At 43.6% G+C, this 17,334-nt stretch overlaps 1 pseudogene across 1 annotated transcript in view; it reads left to right on the top strand.

The window, feature by feature from the left end:
* LOC311146919 (receptor-type tyrosine-protein phosphatase F-like) overlaps positions 1 to 17,334 on the top strand; it is a 144,991-nt pseudogene that overhangs the window by 21,046 nt on the left and 106,611 nt on the right. The window contains exons 2-3 of the transcript in view: positions 159 to 304; positions 1,270 to 1,411. The product of the transcript in view is annotated as a receptor-type tyrosine-protein phosphatase F-like (transcript). The remainder of the gene's footprint in view (positions 1 to 158; positions 305 to 1,269; positions 1,412 to 17,334) is intronic.

Below are 17,334 nucleotides of genomic sequence, written 5' to 3'. Positions count from 1 at the left end.
TCTCTCTCTCTCTCTCTCTCTCTCTCTCTCTCTCTCTCTCTCTCTCTCTCTCTCTCTCTCTCCCCTCTACCTCTCTTTGCTATGTATATTTGCCGAATTTACCAAAAAGGTATTTTAGAAATAAAAAAATCTCTCCTCTTTCTCTCTCTCCCCCTCAGGCTTGCCAAGTTTCGTCAAGTCTCCCGAGGACCAAACAGGTATATCGGGTGGCGTAGCGTCATTCGTGTGCCAGGCCACAGGAGAGCCCAAACCCAGGATCACCTGGATGAAGAAGGGCAAGAAAGTCAGCTCCCAACGCTTTGAGGTACACACACACACAGGGGTCAACCCCGAGTGTCTACTTATGGATCATGCTGACAAGATTCTACCATCACGCTGTCTGTTGGTGTAGCTGCTCGAAATCCCTCCTTCTCTCTTCATTCTTCATTCTTCCATCCTCCTTCTCTCTCTCTGTCAGTCAGTTTCATCTATTGTTTTTTAGTCTTTAATTTCAAGCGTCATCCTCCTTTCTTCTCACATCATCTGTCAATCCCTTGATCCCCCCCATCTCTCTCTCTTCTTTCTCTCTCTCTCTCTCTCTCTCTCTCTCTCTCTCTCTCTCTCTCTCTCTCTCTCTCTCTCTCTCTCTCTCTCTCTCTCTCTCTCTCTCTCTCTCTCTCTCTCTCTCTCTCTCTCTCTCTCTCTTCTCTCTCTCTCCTCTCTCTCTCTCTCTCTCTCTCTCTCTCTCTCTCTCTCTCTCTCTCTCTCTCTCTCCTCTCTCTCTCTCTCTCTCTCTCTCTCTCTCTCTCTCTCTCTCTCTCTCTCTCTCTCTCTCTCTCTCTCTCTCTCTCTCTCTCTCTCTCTCTCTTCTATCTAGCTCTCCTCTAGTTTAACCATGTTGAACAGAGTATGACTGTGTAAGTATGATATGTGTGATATCACAGACTGGCTGAACCGTGGGGCAGCCAGGCAGTAGGGCTGTGGGCTTGGTTACAACATCTAAGACCAGTCTGCTATGCAATAGGGCAGCCAGTGGGGATGTAGGGGTTGATAACGTCTATCATGACAGACCTTGACAACAGAGGGACATCATGGGAGAACAGTGAAATGGGCTGAAACCAGAGGAATTCCTGCTTTTCTGACATAATTCTCTATTGATGTATAATTACAATTTACGTATCCCTAGCCAAAATCTAGATGTTCCATGTTGTCCTGATCACAACCCTACTAAAAGACTGTCTCATGTCTTCTGTGTGTGTGTGTTTGTCTGTGTGTGTGTATCCCTACCAGGTGATAGAGTTTGATGATGGTTCTGGGTCTTTACTGAGGATCCAGCCCCTGAGGACACACAGAGACGAGGCCATTTATGAGTGTACCGCCACCAACAGCGCCGGAGAGATCAAGACTAGTGCCAAACTCACCGTGCTAGAAGGTAAGAGACTTCCCATCTCTCTCTCTGTTTATCTGTATGTCTCAGTAGCTCTCTCTCTCGCGCGCTCTCTCTCTCTCTAGCTCTCTCTCTGTCGCTCTAGCTCTCTGTTTCTCTCTATCTATATCTCTGTCTTCATACAAATTCAGATAGACACCCCAAGGTGTTTCAGTTCTTTGTAATATTATATGATATAATGTGACAACATCATGGCACTAACATGTTGTCCATATTCCAAATGAAAGTTTCTATAGTAGGTTGTCCTGGGGTTATGGTTAGGATGATGTGTAAGTGTTAATGTGAGTGTGTTCAACTCACGTGCACATATCTTACTTCTGCTTGTATGGGAGATGGCAAGGATGTCACGCCCTGACTCAGGGGACTCTTATATGTTGAGTCAGGGTGTGAATATTCTATGTTGTGTATATCTATGTGTATGATCTAGTATGTGTAGATCTATGTTGCCTGATGTGGTTCCCAATCAGAGGCAGCTGTCGCTCGTTGTCTCTGATTGGGGATCATACTTAGGCAGCCTATTGGCACTCGTTAGTTGTGGGATCTTGTTCCGTAAGTAGGCTTGTTTTGTGTGTAGCCTTAGGACTTCACGGTTCGTTTGTTTATTGTTTTGTCGTGTGTTTATCATTTTAATAAACATGTACGCATTTCACGCTGCGCCTTGGTCTGACCCGTCCTTAAACGAACGTGACAAAGGGGTTGAACATTGACTGTATATCAGTTTACCAGTAAACTACCAGCATTTTGGTAAATGTCCAGTTTTTTATTTTATTTTATCTCATCTAGCGGCATTTTTGGGTACTTCAGATTATCACAGGTGTCTATAATTATATCTGGCCCTCTGTGTAGCCGTAACATATGTGAAATATATAAAATTATCAAATCAAATGATTTTAAAATAAAAAATAGAATAATAAAGCTGTAAAACATTATCCTAAATATAAACCATCAACTTAGTGAATGCTATTGGTGTTTTAAAATGAGGGTTTCAGCATGAAATATCCTTAATATATTTATATTTTTTTAACATGCTTTTATTTATTTTACTATGTCAATATGTCTTTGTTGTAAATGTTTTGACGCTAAACTCGTGGCAGTTGTGAAAGAAAGTCAATAGTTGGAAGAGTTGCAGAGTTAATTGAAAATAATGCCATTGTTGATTAGAAGCTTTTTTCATTAATTAGGCTATATTCTCTTTAACCATATGGTGTATCCACTACAAACTCGTGGACAATATGGACACAGATATAAAAAAAATCATACCAAATATGAATAAAATAACATAATTGTATAAATTACTCAAATTACCAAAGATTGCCATAGATTACCTGTTAGTTACCAAAATTACTGAAGATTCCAGTAACTTACTGGTAGCTTTGCAACCCTAGAGATGGCACTCCTCCCTCTACCTCCCTCCTCTCCCTCCCTCCCTTCCCTCTCACCCCCTGGCTCCAGTATGTTATGAGATATGACTGGACACAGGGCATGTACTGTGCATACAGTAATGTTGCTGCCTCATATATCCTCTCACGGCTTTTAACTCTGAAAGAAATCTCATCCCAATTGATTCGGTGAAATCGAAATGAGGCGGAGTGTGTTCTATCATAAATAACAACTGGTGTGCTGCTTCAAGTGTGAAGGAAATCTCAAGCTTCTGTTCACCTGATATAGAATGCCTCATGGTAAGCTGCAGACCCTTTTATCTACCAAGATATCACGGAGAATTTAATGTGGGGAGACTGAAAACCGTCCTACCTCACTTCTACCAACTCGTCTCCTGCGCCACTAGGGACGCTAAAATTCTAGACCACTTTTATTCTACCCACAGAAACGCATACAAGGCTCTCCCTCATCCTGCCTTCAGCAAGTCTGACCATGATTCCATTCTCCTGCTTCCTGTTCACAAACAAAAATTCAAACATGAAGTACCAGTGATGCGCTCAATATGGAAGTGGTAGGACAAAGCAGACTTGAGGCTACAAGACTGTTTTGATAGTACAGACTGGGATATGTTCCGGGATTCATCCGATAGCAGGGCTGTCCCCGACTAACAAAAATCCTGGTCGACCGAAAGTCGTCTGTTCTTTCGACCAATCGATTGGTCAAACTTTTTTAATGTGTATTTTTCCATATATAGACACACACTATGTGTTTTTATAAAATCAGCTCTATGCATTGAGCTTTTCTGATGCTTGAAGCTTACGGTTTGTTGAAATAAGACAAATGCATCAAGAGAGATCTAGATAACAGAAGAACAAACCTTAACCTGACCCAACTATTCTCCTCCCGCTCGAGCTGGCTTTTGCAGATTCTGCCATTACTCTGCTGAGTTTCCGGTAATAGACTACACGAGGAGTCGGCAACTTTTCTCATGTGGAATGCCAATTTATCTTACAATTTCTACTGACCTGCGTGCCAGTTATGGTTTTCATATGCACATTTTCGTGAAACAGTTTCATTTAATTTATAATAACGTCTTCATATCTCAAAATCATTGTCATGTGGTTCATCAAAATTATATCCAAATCTAAATGAAAAAAATACTAACCTAAAAAGTAACTTATATTGTCACTGCCAACTGTGTAAAAATAGCCTACATAAAGCCAACAAATAAAAACATTGCAGCCTGCAGGTAGTAAATATCCTAATTAAAAATAAATATCCTATAAATCACATTGGCTACACATGGCCTGTCTGCAATGAACTTGAAACATTGTATCAAGTATTAACGTGGGTCCAGCCCGAAGCTTGCACTAGCGAACATGCAACATTGTATGAAATAATCTGCAGTGAGCTCGGGACAGACACAGCTGTAGGCTATTTGCGCAAGGGATAAGAAGCAGTGCTTGACTTGGGCAGGAGCTCACCGGAGCTGAGTACCAGTGTGGTGGCCGAACAACGATGCTGCAATGCTGTGTTGATAAGGAATCCGCTGACACTGTACTTTTATTATAAAGGTTTATTATATCAAAAGATTTCAGCATCAATTTACAGACTTCTGCAGAATCTGGAGAGAAACGAACCCAATCTCAAATATGATCACTCTCCTCGTCCCTTTGTTCAAACATGGTATATATCCTATGTAACACAAGATGGCGTATTTTGAATAGACCAATCCCTGGCCTCCACATATCCCAATGTCCTCCATCTTAGGGGGCCCCTATAGTAATACTTTCCAGATGTTTCAGCAAAGCAAAGTAGAGTTCATTTAACCAACAATATAGAATGTTCAGATACTACACCGGCACCTCAAATGTTCTATTGCTTGAGCTCCTGTTCCTCTTATAGAATATTAGCTCAAAAGTATTGTGGAGCTCCTGCACCTAAATCTAAACAGTACCAGCACCCAAAATGAGTACCGGAACCTATTTTAGTCCAAGTCAAGCACTGATAAGAAGTAATTAGGTAGGCCTATTTCATGACTTTTCCACTGGATCAGAGCATTACATTTTTCCCTTTCACACTGAGTGGTTATAGAAAAGGAGAGAGCTGGAATGATTTTTCAAATACATTGAGGAGCTATTCTCAATGACTTATACAATCTTCACAGCTCTGCAGATTTTGCTGCGAAGAGACAGAATCATTAGATCATTTGTTTTGCTACTGTCCATTTGAAGCTTGTTTTTGGACACAGGTCCAGGAATAGCTAAAGGATTGCAATATTTACCTGGAGCTAACCTTGCAGATAGCATTACTGGGTGATCTGAAAAGTCCTAGTCAATCGATCAATATAATAGTACTTTTAGCAAAAATGTTTATTTTCAATTCACAATCTGTAGAAACAATGAGAATAGAAAGGTTCAGAACTTTTGTAAGACATCACAGTACAGTTGAAATGTATAAGGCAAATAGAAATCCTATATGGATGGTGTTAGGAGATAGATGGGAGGTGTTGAATGGAATTGAAGGATGGGACTAATAACAACTAACAATAACAAGATAACTAATAATGTAAGCAAACTGTGTCCATAATAAGTACATAGGTTGTAGGTTTGGAGCTTTTGTGAAAGAGCACAGTTAGAAAGATATGGCATATAGAAGCAAACCGGATGGACATCATGAAAATGATCGGAGAGGTTGAGAGTAGAAGAAGTTCAGGAGAAAAAACAAACAAAATATAATTATTGTAAAATTCACTGTGTCCATAAATGTAGCTAGTAAGTATAAGCTGGAAGTAGAGGCCTAAGCATTGTTGTTCACTAGTTTACTCCAAGTAGGGAAAGGGTGGCGGAGTTGGAAAGTAATAAAGGGGAATATATACATATTTTTAAAGGATATGTATGTGTATGTATGTATATACAGTGGAGAGAACAAGTATTTGATACACTGCCGATTTTGCAGGTTTTCCTACTTACAAAGCATGTAGAGGTCTGTCATTTTTAACATAGGTACACTTCAACTGTGAGAGACGGAATCTAAAACAAAAATCCAGAAAATCACATTGTATGATTTTTATGTAATTCATTTGCATTTTATTGCATGACATAAGTATTTGATACATCAGAACAGCAGACCTTAATATTTGGTACAGAAACCTTTGTTTGCAATTACAGAGATCATATGTTTCCTGTAGGTCTTGACCAGGTTTGCACACACTGCAGCAGGGATTTTGGCCCACTCCTCCATACAGACCTTCTCCAGATCCTTCAGGTTTCGGGGCTGTCACTGGGCAATACGGACTTTCAGCTCCCTCCAAAGATGTTCTATTGGGTTCAGGTCTGGAGACTGGCTAGGCCACTCCAGGACCTTGAGATGCTCCTTACGGAGCCACTCCTTAGTTGCCCTGGCTGTGTGTTTCGGGTCGTTGTCATGCTGGAAGACCCAGCCATGACCCATCTTCAATGCTCTTACTGAGGGAAGGTGGTTGTTGGCCAAGATCTCGCGATACATGGCCCCATCCATCCTCCCCTCAATACGGTGCAGTCGTCCTGTCCCCTTTGTAGAGAAGCATCCCCAAAGAATGATGTTTCCACCTCCATGCTTCACGGTTGGGATGGTGTTCTTGGGGTTGTACTCATCCTTCTTCTTCCTCCAAACACAGCGAGTGGAGTTTAGACCAAAAAGCTATATTTTTGTCTCATCAGACCACATGACCTTCTCACATTCCTCCTCTGTATCATCCAGATGGTCATTGGCAAACTTCAGACGGGCCTGGACATGCGCTGGCTTGAGCAGGGGGACCTTGCGTGCGCAGCAGGATTTTAATCCATGACGACGTAGTGTGTTACTAATGGTTTTCTTTGAGACTGTAGTCCCAGCTCTCTTCAGGTCATTGACCAGGTCCTGCCGTGTAGTTCTGGGCTGATCCCTCACCTTCCTCATGATCATTGATGCCCCACGAGGTGAGATCTTGCATGGAGCCCCAGACCGAGGGTGATTGACCGTCCTCTTGAACTTCTTCCATTTTCTAATAATTGCGCCAACAGTTGTTGCCTTCTCACCAAGCTGCTTGCCTATTGTCCTGTAGCCCATCCCAGCCTTGTGCAGGTCTACAATTTTATCCCTGATGTCCTTACACAGCTCTCTGGTCTTGGCCATTGTGGAGAGGTTGGAGTCTGTTTGATTGAGTGTGTGGACAGGTGTCTTTTATACAGGTAACAAGTTCAAACAGGTGCAGTTAATACAGGTAATGAGTGGAGAACAGGAGGGCTTCTTAAAGAAAAACGAACAGGTCTGTGAGAGCCGGAATTCTTACTGGTTGGTAGGTGATCAAATACTTATGTCATGCAATAAAATGCAAATTAATTACTTAAAAATCATACAATGTGATTTTCTGGATTTTTGTTTTAGATTCTGTCTCTCACAGTTGAAGTGTACCTATGATAAAAATTACAGACCTCTACATGCTTTGTAAGTAGGAAAACCTGCAAAATCGGCAGTGTATCAAATACGTGTTCTCCCCACTGTATATGTGTGTGTATGTATACAGTACTTGTTCTCCCCACTGTATATAAAAAAAACATGGGGGATTGGAAGTGATGCAGACAATTACATTGATGGAAGTTACAATCTATCTGCAATATTAAGCTGATCTACCCCCCCCCCCCCCCCCCAAAACAAAACAAAAATTATAAAAATAAACAGACTTAGTTTACTTGCTGTTTGAGGTGAAGAAAACATTAATTTGAGAAGCTCCACAGGTCATTAGTGGTGGTGCGTTAAGCCAATCAGAAATACTATCAGATCCCCAAATGGCCTACATTTGTGCGCAGGCCAGGTAGCCTATACGCCTACTTCTAATCGTGCGCGTCCTTACTCAACATTGACAGGAGCGCTCCAAACAAAAGACAATGACTAAATTGACAAAACTCGTAAATGGAATGAAATAAACCAAAGCCTGTTTCTTACAAGTATAGCATAGGTTGTGCACTCTGCAAACAATGTGTCCACTCCGACAATGATAACAGGAAGACTGGAATAATAATATTGAATGCATTAACATAAATTACCATACCCACGGTAACAAACATTGTAGATTAGAAATTATAGGAAATAACGGTAAATGTACTACTGGTGATATATGTAATGGGGAATTGATGTACACTAAGGCACTACAGAGGGTAGTGTGTACGGCCCAATACATCACTGGGCCAAGCGTCCTGCCATCCAGGACCTATGTACTAAGTGGTGTCAGAGGAAGGCCCAAAAAATTCAAAAAATAAATAACGGAAAAGTGGTGCGTGCATATGTATTCACCTCCTTTGCTTTGAAGTCCCTAAATAAGATCTGGTGAAACCAATTACCTTCAGAAGTCACATAATTAGTTAAATAAAGTCCACCTGTGTGCAATCGAATGATCTGTCACATGATCTCAGTATACAGTATGTACCCCTGTTCTGAAAGGCCCCAGAGTCTGCAACACCACTAAGCAAGGGGCACCACCAAGCAAGCGGCACCATGAAGACCAAGGAGCTCTCCAAACAGGTCAGGGACAAAGTTGTGGAGAATTACAGATCAGGGTTGGGTTATAAAAAAAAATCTGAAACTTTGAACATCCCACGGAGCACCATTAAATCCATTATACAATTTTTTTAACGAATATGGCACCACAACAAACCTGCTAAGAGAGGGCCACCCATCAAAACTCACGGACCAGGCAAGGAGGGCATTAATCAGAGAGGCAACAAAGAGACCAAAGATAACCCTGAAGGAGCTGCAATGCTCCACAGCGGAGATTGGAGTATCTGTCCATAGGACCACTTTAAGCCGTACACTCCACAGAGCTAGGCTTTACGGAAGAGTGGCCAGAAAAAAGCCATTGCTTAAAGGAAAAAATAAGCAAACGTTTCGTGTTCGCCAAAAGGCATGTGGGAGACTCCCCAAACATATGGAAGAAGGTACTCTGGTCAGATGAGACTAAAATTGAGCTTTTTAGTCTTCAAGGAAAACGCTATGTCTGGCGCAAACCCAACACCTCTCATCACCCCGAGAGCAACATCATGCTGTGGGGATGGCAGCATCATGCTGTGGGGATGTTTTTCATCGGCAGGGACTGGGAAACTGGTCAGAATTGAAGGAATGATGGATGGCACTAAATACAGGGACATTCCTGTGGGAAACCTGTTTCAGTCTTCCAGAGATTTGAGACTGGGATAATGACCCTAAGCATACTGCTAAAGCAACACTTGAGTGGTTTAAGGGGAAACATTTAAATGTCTTGGAATGGCCTAGTCAAAGCCCAGACCTCAATCCAATTGAGAATCTGTGGTATGACTTAAAGATTGCTGTACATCAGTGGAACCCATCCAACTTGAAGGAGCTGGAGCAGTTTTGCCTTGAGGAATGGGCAAAAATCCCAATGGCTAGATGTGCCAAGCTAATAGAGACATACCCCAAGAGACTTGCAGCTGTAATATCTGCAAAAGGTGGCTCTACAAAGTATTGACTTTGGGGGGGGGGGGGTTATGCATGCTCAAGTTTTCAGTTTTTTGTCTTCTTGTTTGTTTCACAATAAAAAATATTTTGCATCTTCAAAGTGGTAGGCATGTTGTGTAAATCAAATTATACAAACTCCCCAAAAATCCTTTTTAATTCCAGGTTGTAAGGCAACAAAATAGGAGAAATGCCATGGGGGGTGAATACTTTCGCAAGCCACTGTAAGTAAGCATTTCACGGTAAGGTCTGCACCTATTGCATTCGGCGCATGTGACAAATAACATTTGATTTGATTTGACATGAGCCACATGTGAATAGGTTGAGATTAATGAGATAAATCCCAGCATCGGAGAATTAGTGTGCATCCACAATGGCACACTATTCCCTATATAGAGCACTAGAGCCATTTGGCTCTTGTCAAAAGTAGTGCACTGTAAAGGGAATAAGGTTTCATTTGGGACGCAGGGTTAGTCATTTATTGGTGTAAAAAATAGACTTGGCTTTGCTGCTGAAGAACTGATCTCACTCACAAACAACATGTAGGCTACTGCTGGATAAATCATTAGTGTGTGACCCCAGTGGACTGTACTGTAGAAACAGGAAGTTGTCAGGTAGAGAGAGGTGTTTGGAGCTTTACTGTCAAAAGCATCTATTTATCCCTCTCTCTTTCTCTTTCTCGCTCTCTTGTGCTAAATGACTGTACATTATAGAGTGCGCATGCATGCACACACACAGTGAGATGTCTGTTCAAGTGTATTCTTAGTCTATTGTTTGTATCTGTCAAGTTCACGTCAACTGAGCAGAGAACAACAGTGAGCAGCGGAGAGAGTGATTGATGATTATTCTCTCTAATAACTCTAAAAGGACTGACTCTCTCTATGATATAATATATGCCATTTAGTAGACACTTTTTTCCAAAGCGACTTCTCTCTCTCTCTCTCTCTCTCTCTCTCTCTCCTCTCTCTCTCTCCTCTCTCTCTCTCTCTCTCTCTCTCTCTCTCTCTCTCTCTCTCTCTCTCTCTCTCTCTCTCTCTCTCTCTCTCTCTCTCTCTCTCTCTCTCTCTCTCTCTCTCTCTCTCTCTCTCTCTCTCTCATGTGATTAGCATGACTGTTGTAAGTAACAGCAAACTTTCCAGGACATAGACATGTCTCTCTCTCAATTCAATTCTATTTGCTTTATTGGCATGACATAACAATGTACAAATTGCCAAAGCTTACTTTGGAGATGTACAATATTAACATAATTAAAATAATAATCATCAATATTGTTATCGGGACAACAGCAATAATCAAGGGTCAAAATAACTATACAATGAAAAATAACAATAAGCATAGAGGACATGTGCAGGTTGGTTGGTCTGTCAGACTCTGTCCCTCATGTTTTGGCAGGCAGCAATGTAGTGCGCTGCCAACCCACAGCACTCTGCGTCCTCCCCCAACAGGACGGGTAGCCTATTCTCATCAGAGAGGTCTTTGAAACACTTGGAGTGCAGACTTTTGATGTGGGGAAAGCATAGCAAAATTAATTGGAAATGCATTAAGACATCAGAGTGGTTTACATTTAGGGATTCTCCCCTACCTCCTACTCTTTCCTGTCCAATAATACTGGGTGTGTCATAGTCTTTTTTCCAAATGGCACCCTATTCCCTATGTAGTGCACTACTTTTGACAAGTAGTGCACTACAAAGTAGTGCAATACATAGGGAATAGGGTGCCATTTGTGACAGTTGAGTGAGTCACAGCAGGTAGTGTTGAAAGACCCAGGATGTGGGCCTATGATTAGTTCAAAGGTTCTCACTAATTGAAAATAACTTGAATACTTCTCACATGTTGAATCAGGGGGATTCCACAAGTTCCCTCTGCATGTGGCATAATGGTCTCCACAACGTCCCCTCCAGAACTTTCTATTCTCTGGAGGAACGTTGAAGGACCGTTGAGTGACTTTGAGGCAACGCTGTGTGTTAGCTGGGGAGTCTCCAGAGTCTGGAATGTTATCTGATGGTCACACATCAAAATTCGTTCCTCTCATTAATGGAATGTTCCAGGAGTTGAGTTCTGTTGCCTCTGTCATAATCAGCCTTAGAACACCTCACCTTGTGTTTGAAGTATTCTACCAGCCTCATGTCATACTTCTAATTCCTAGAAAGAGGAGTCATTTCTTAAAAGGTCAGCCAAGAAATATCTGAAAAAATGAAATGAAAAGGTGTCTAGCAGGACAGCAATAACAAGCACCTGCACCAAAATTACCTTTAAACCGATACTGAATGAGCCTAGAGTGTTCTATCCTTTTTTATACTGTTCACCACACGGTCGTGTTCATTAGCCATCAAATGGAAAAAAAACGGACTGAAACAGGGAAGGACTGCCTGGATTTATCCAATAAGCAATGATTATTTAATTTTTCTGTTGCAGAACATTTGAAAACGTTTTTCGCTGCATGCCCTACTGAACATGAGCCTGGTTCTCTCTCCACTGTTCTCTGACACGCAAAAAGGCAATTACTGTAAACACAATGACAACACTGATTGGCCATCACCTGTTGTAAAACACACAAATCTAGAAGAATCCAACCTGTATTTCGTGTCAGTAAACATATTAGGGTGCCAGCAGTTTGGAAAGGCCCTTTCATTTGTTTGCGTCTTGTTTTACAGTTCCCTGCTGCCTGCTGGCTGGCATAGAGGAGGAAAATGATTGTGACACACACAAACACACAAATACACACGCACAAATACACACGCACGCACACACCACACACACGTACACACACACACGTACACACAAACCACACACACAATCTATTACACTTCTCTTCCTCTCTCCTTTTTCAAACCATTCACAACAAGCAGCAAAAGTTTGTTGTATGTCTAGGTCTCTGTTGTTTGCTCATTCTCTACCCTGCACATTTTAATGTCGGTGTGTAGGAGTTTGAGTTTAGAGGAGAAGAAAGGAAAGGAAAGGAGATGGAGAGTTTAGAGTAGAAACCAACCTGCTCCTAGATATGTTTGGCTGCTCTGCTTGCCTTTGAGGAAACAGCATTTTGGCAGTGTAAAGGAAAATACACGCACGTGTACGCACAAACACACACCTCACCTACTCTACCACAGGTGTGGTCTCTCACATTGTGTCTGAGGCTAGTTTGACAGTCCGTGTCACAAGTTTAATTTCTCCCACCATCTGCTGGCTGGAAGCCCGGCATTGTAGATCATAACCAGCCTGACAGATACAAACTGCATCTGTCCACCCACGCCGTCTCCTTTCTCAAGGACACAATATGGCAGGCAGGGCGGGTGGAATCTCCCTCTATCATTCTGTCTTTCTCGATCTCTCTCAATCTTCTTCTCTGTTTTATCCAGAATTTAAACTCCGAACTTCAGTAGGTTTCAAGGTGATTTGTATAACAGCAACAGACAGGATTTGAATTGATAGTTTGGACATATCCTAAGAAGAGGATTTGTTTGCCTGGCAGCTTTGAGGGCCTAACCTGTCAAACAAACCGCCTGTGCTCCAGGCTGACTCTATATCTGATTGCTGGGATGTGTGTGTGTGTGTGCTGTCAATGTCGATCACGTTTTTGGCTTCAGGGAGGACTAAGTCAATGAGAAAACAGGAAAGGAGAGAGAGAGAGAGAGAGAGAGAGAGAGAGAGAGAGAGAGAGAGAGAGAGAGAGAGAGAGAGAGAGAGAGAGAGAGAGAGAGAGAGAGAGAGAGAGAGAGAGATGAGAGAGAGAGAGAGAGATGAGAGAGAGAGAGAGAGAAGAGAGAGAGAGAGAGAGAGAGAGAGAGAGAGAGAGAGAGAGAGAGAGAGAGAGAGAGAGAGGAGAGAGAGAGAGAGAGAGAGAGAGAGAGAGAGAGAGAGAGAGAGAGAGAGAGAGAGAGAGAGAGAGAGAGAGAGAGAGAGAGAGAGAGAGAGAGAGAGAGAGAGAGAGAGAGAGAGAGAGAGAGAGAGAGAGAGAGAGAGATGAGAGAGAGAGAGAGAGAGATGAGAGAGAGAGAGAGAGAGAGAGAGAGAGAGAGAGAGAGAGAGAGAGAAGTTTTATTGCTGAACTTTTTTAGTCCCGCAAATTATTTAGAATGGGTGTCTTTCTGTTTTGTATGTGTTATTGTATTAAGAGCACCTCTTTGTCACACTATTCACAAACTCTCATAGGCTACTGAACTTGAAGCATAATTATTCTATCTCCTCTGTTGTGCTGGGTGTGCGAGATCAAATGTGCCTATGTGTGGCCTCAGTTAAATAGCCTGTAGGTTATATGCATGGGCAGAGAAGTATGTGCAGTTGTCTTTCCATGGAAATTAACTTCCTAAATATGATAGGCTATAGTTTAGGCTCTGACATTGTTTGGAAATAAATATTAACAACACGTGTTTGTGTCTGCCTGCAAATTGTCCTGCTCCTATCAAAGTTATGCAAGATTATTTTGAAACAGTTGTTTTGTAGGCTCTACGTTATCTATTGTATTAGAAGCACCTCTGTCGCAATATTCACAAACTGTAATAGCCTCATTTTTGCTCATTTATGTTCAGTAGCCTACCTTCTCTTTTGTTGGGTATATGAGATCAAGTGTGCCTATACGTGTGGTCTCAATTAAATAGCCTGTAGACCAGTCTATATGGGCGGAGAAGCATGGCGTAGTTGTCTTTAACTTCCTAAATATGATAGGCTATAGTTTAGAGTCCGACATTGACTGGAAATAAATATTGATAACACTTGATGTTATCAGATGTAGGATCTTAATTTGCTGAGAATTTTGCTGCACCTCAGGAAATGCAGATGAGCTTTGTGATTTACATACATTTACGGAAAACACAAACTAACACACGGTTGGTTATATTAACAGTATTAGACTTTTCATGTAGCCTACTTTTGGCCAGTGTCACGATCGTTGAGAGATGGGTCGGACCAAGGTGCAGCGTGAAAAGCGTACATGTTTATTCACCCAATAAACATACAAACCAAAACAAGAAACAACGTAACGTGAAGTCCAAAAGGTTATACACATACCAGCCTAACAGGAACAAGATCCCACAATACACAGTAGGCAATGGGCTACGTAAGGATGATCCCCAATCAGAGACAACGAGCGACAGCTGTCTCTGATTGGGAATCACACCCGGCCAAACCTAGCACTGCAACATAGAAATAGACTAACTAGAACATAAACATAGAATATATAACATAGGAACTCACGCCCTGACCAAACCAACTAAAGACAACAGGCCTCTCAAGGCCAGGGCGTGACAGCCAGCTAATAGCCTAACCACCCATCAAGCAACATTATGGACTAAACGTTCAAATCCTGTTGCTGTATGATTATTTTGCTGTGACAATATAGGTCAATTTAAGATCCTAGATCTGTAGACTGTTTTACTCTGCTTGCAAATCCTCCTGCTCCTAAAAGTTATGCAAAATGTACCTCAAGTTAAGTGTCCAGTCTCCTATATTTTGCCCCAACTCTCTTTCAAACTACGTCTACCCTATTGGCTGATATAGCCCAATAATACCGATAATTGGCTGATATAGCCCAATAATACCGATAATGGGCCAAGTGAGAATGTCTGGTATTTTAACCAAATTTGTAGGCTATTTTTGCGCATTTTGATCTTGACTAGGGTGGCAAAATTGCTGGGACCGGGGCTGCAAAGCGAGCTGTGTGTAATGAATACTCGGACAGAGTGGTAAGATCCAATCGCAGAATTGCGATGCTTTATTAGAGTACAGACAAGGGAATAGCTTAATCGTAGTCGGGCGGGCTGTGGTCAAAACCGGGCCAGGCAGAGACAGGCAGAGGTACCAAGGGAACGGGCGTAGTCGAGGGCACAGGCACAGGATCAGAGTACGGTAATCACTGGGATAAACAAGCAGAGGATTAAGCAATTTGGGGAGTCAAACAACGAGGCACAGGTCGGATACACGGGTAATCAAAAACAACAAACTCTCTCTCTCTGAACAAAACGCTTAGCAAGTCACAAAGGAACAATACCTCGCGCCGACTGAGCTTCTGAGCACACCTTAAATCCTACACTAATTACTAACAGGTGTGCTCAGAACTCAGGTGAACCAGATCGAGTCTGATGACTCCCCCTCTCTGTAGATCGGGGAAGTGTCAGACTCTGTCTAGACCCCGCCAACCCCCGATCCCTTACAGTATCCCCCTCCCCAGGGCCGGCTCCTGACGGCCTTCTACCTCTACCGGGTGGTCTTCCTCTGGGTCGGGGTCCTGGATGATCTGGGTGTTCAGCGTGGAAGGTGGCCTTGAGAGCGGGGTCTAGTATGTCCTTAGCAGGGATCCAGGACCGTTCCTCAGGTCCATATCCCTCCCAGTCCACGAGATATTCGATGCCCCCTCGTCTCCGTCTTGACTCCAGTATCTCGTGGACTGTATAGGTGGTGTCCTGTTCATCCTCCAAAGGTGGTGTAGTAGGTTGTTGAGCAATTGGGGGGTACATCGGGCTATAGTGGACAGGTTTCAACAGGGAGACGTGGAACGTAGGGTTTATCCTGTAGTGTCGAGGGAGTAACAGACGGTAGGTGACAGGGTTAATACGTCTCAGTACCTTGAAAGGCCCGATGTACCTGGGTTGGAGCTTCTTGCAGCTCCGTCGGAACCGCAGGTCTCGGGTAGACAGCCACACTCGTTGTCCGGGTTGATAAGTGGGAGTAGGTCTCCGGCGTCGGTCGGCGTAGGTCTTTTGCTGTTGTGAGGCCTGACTGAGATGTTGATGGGCCGTCTCCCAGACCTGCGCACTCCGACGGAACCACTCGTCCACCGCCGGTACCATCCCGGGTGCGGTATCCCACGGGAACAGGGGTGGTTGATACCCTAGAACACACTGGAAGGGCGTTAGACGTAGGGAGGTGTGAATGAGTGAGTTCTGAGCATACTCTACCCAAGGAAGGAATCGGCTCCACTCTTGCGGCTGCCGCGAACATTGTTGCCGTAGATATTTCCCAATTTCCTGGTTGAGCCGTTCTGTCTGCCCATTGGCCTGGGGATGATATCCGGAGGTGAGGCTCACCGAGATGCCCAAGCGTTCGCAGAAGGCCTTCCATACCCGGGATACGAACTGGGGTCCCCGGTCGGAAACAATATCCTCCGGAACACCAAACTGCCGGAACACCTGGTTAAACATAGTCTCAGCCATCTGAGTGGCGTTAGGTAAACGGGTCATGGGTACTAACCGGCACATCTTGGAGAATCGATCGATGACCACGAGAATTACAGTATGGCCCTCTGATTCTGGTAGATCGGCAACAAAGTCCATAGCAATGTGCGACCAGGGTCGTTGAGGAGTTGGCAATGGCATCAGCTTACCCTCCGGTAGTGCACGAGGCGCCTTGGACTGAGCACATACTGGGCAGGATAATACATAGTCTCTGACGTCATCTGTGAGGGAATCCCACCAGTATTTTCGGCTGATGAGTCGTGTAGTTCGAGTGATTCCGGGATGACCAGATTCCAGCGACGTGTGGCACCATTCCATCAGTTGAGGTCGAAGCGGAGCTGGTACAAACACCTTAGACACCGGGGTTTCTGGAGGGGCTGGTTCCGCTTGTAGGCTCTCCTGAATAGTGTCATCGATAGCCCACCTCACAGGACCAGCACGGCAACTCATGGGGAGGATAGGTTCTGGTTCCACGGGTCTTTCCGCGCGCTCGAACCGTCGGGAAAGCGCGTCCGCCTAACAATTCTTGGACCCGGGAATATAAGAGACAGTGAATTGGAAACGGTTGAAGAATAAAGACCACCTTGCCTGTCGGGAGTTCAGTCGTTTCGCACTGTGAAGATACTCCAGATTGCGGTGGTCCGTGAGCACTTGGAACGGATGATCTGCTCCCTCCAGCCAATGTCTCCACTCCTCCAGTGCTAACTTCACCGCCAGTAATTCACGATTTCCCACGTCGTAGTTCTGCTCGGCCGGATTCAGCTTCTTAGAAAAAAAAGCACAGGGTCGTGATTTAGGCGGCTCACCTTGGCGCTGGGATAGCACGGCTCCAACTCCAACCTCCGAGGCGTCCACCTCCACGATAAACGGCAA

Source organism: Coregonus lavaretus (genome assembly GCF_964263955.1).
Source record: "Coregonus lavaretus genome assembly, chromosome: 19".
In the NCBI taxonomy this organism is placed as follows: Eukaryota; Metazoa; Chordata; class Actinopteri; order Salmoniformes; family Salmonidae; genus Coregonus; species Coregonus lavaretus.
The sequence above is the reverse complement of the archived record's forward strand: the minus strand, read 5'-3'. Positions and strand labels throughout refer to the sequence as shown.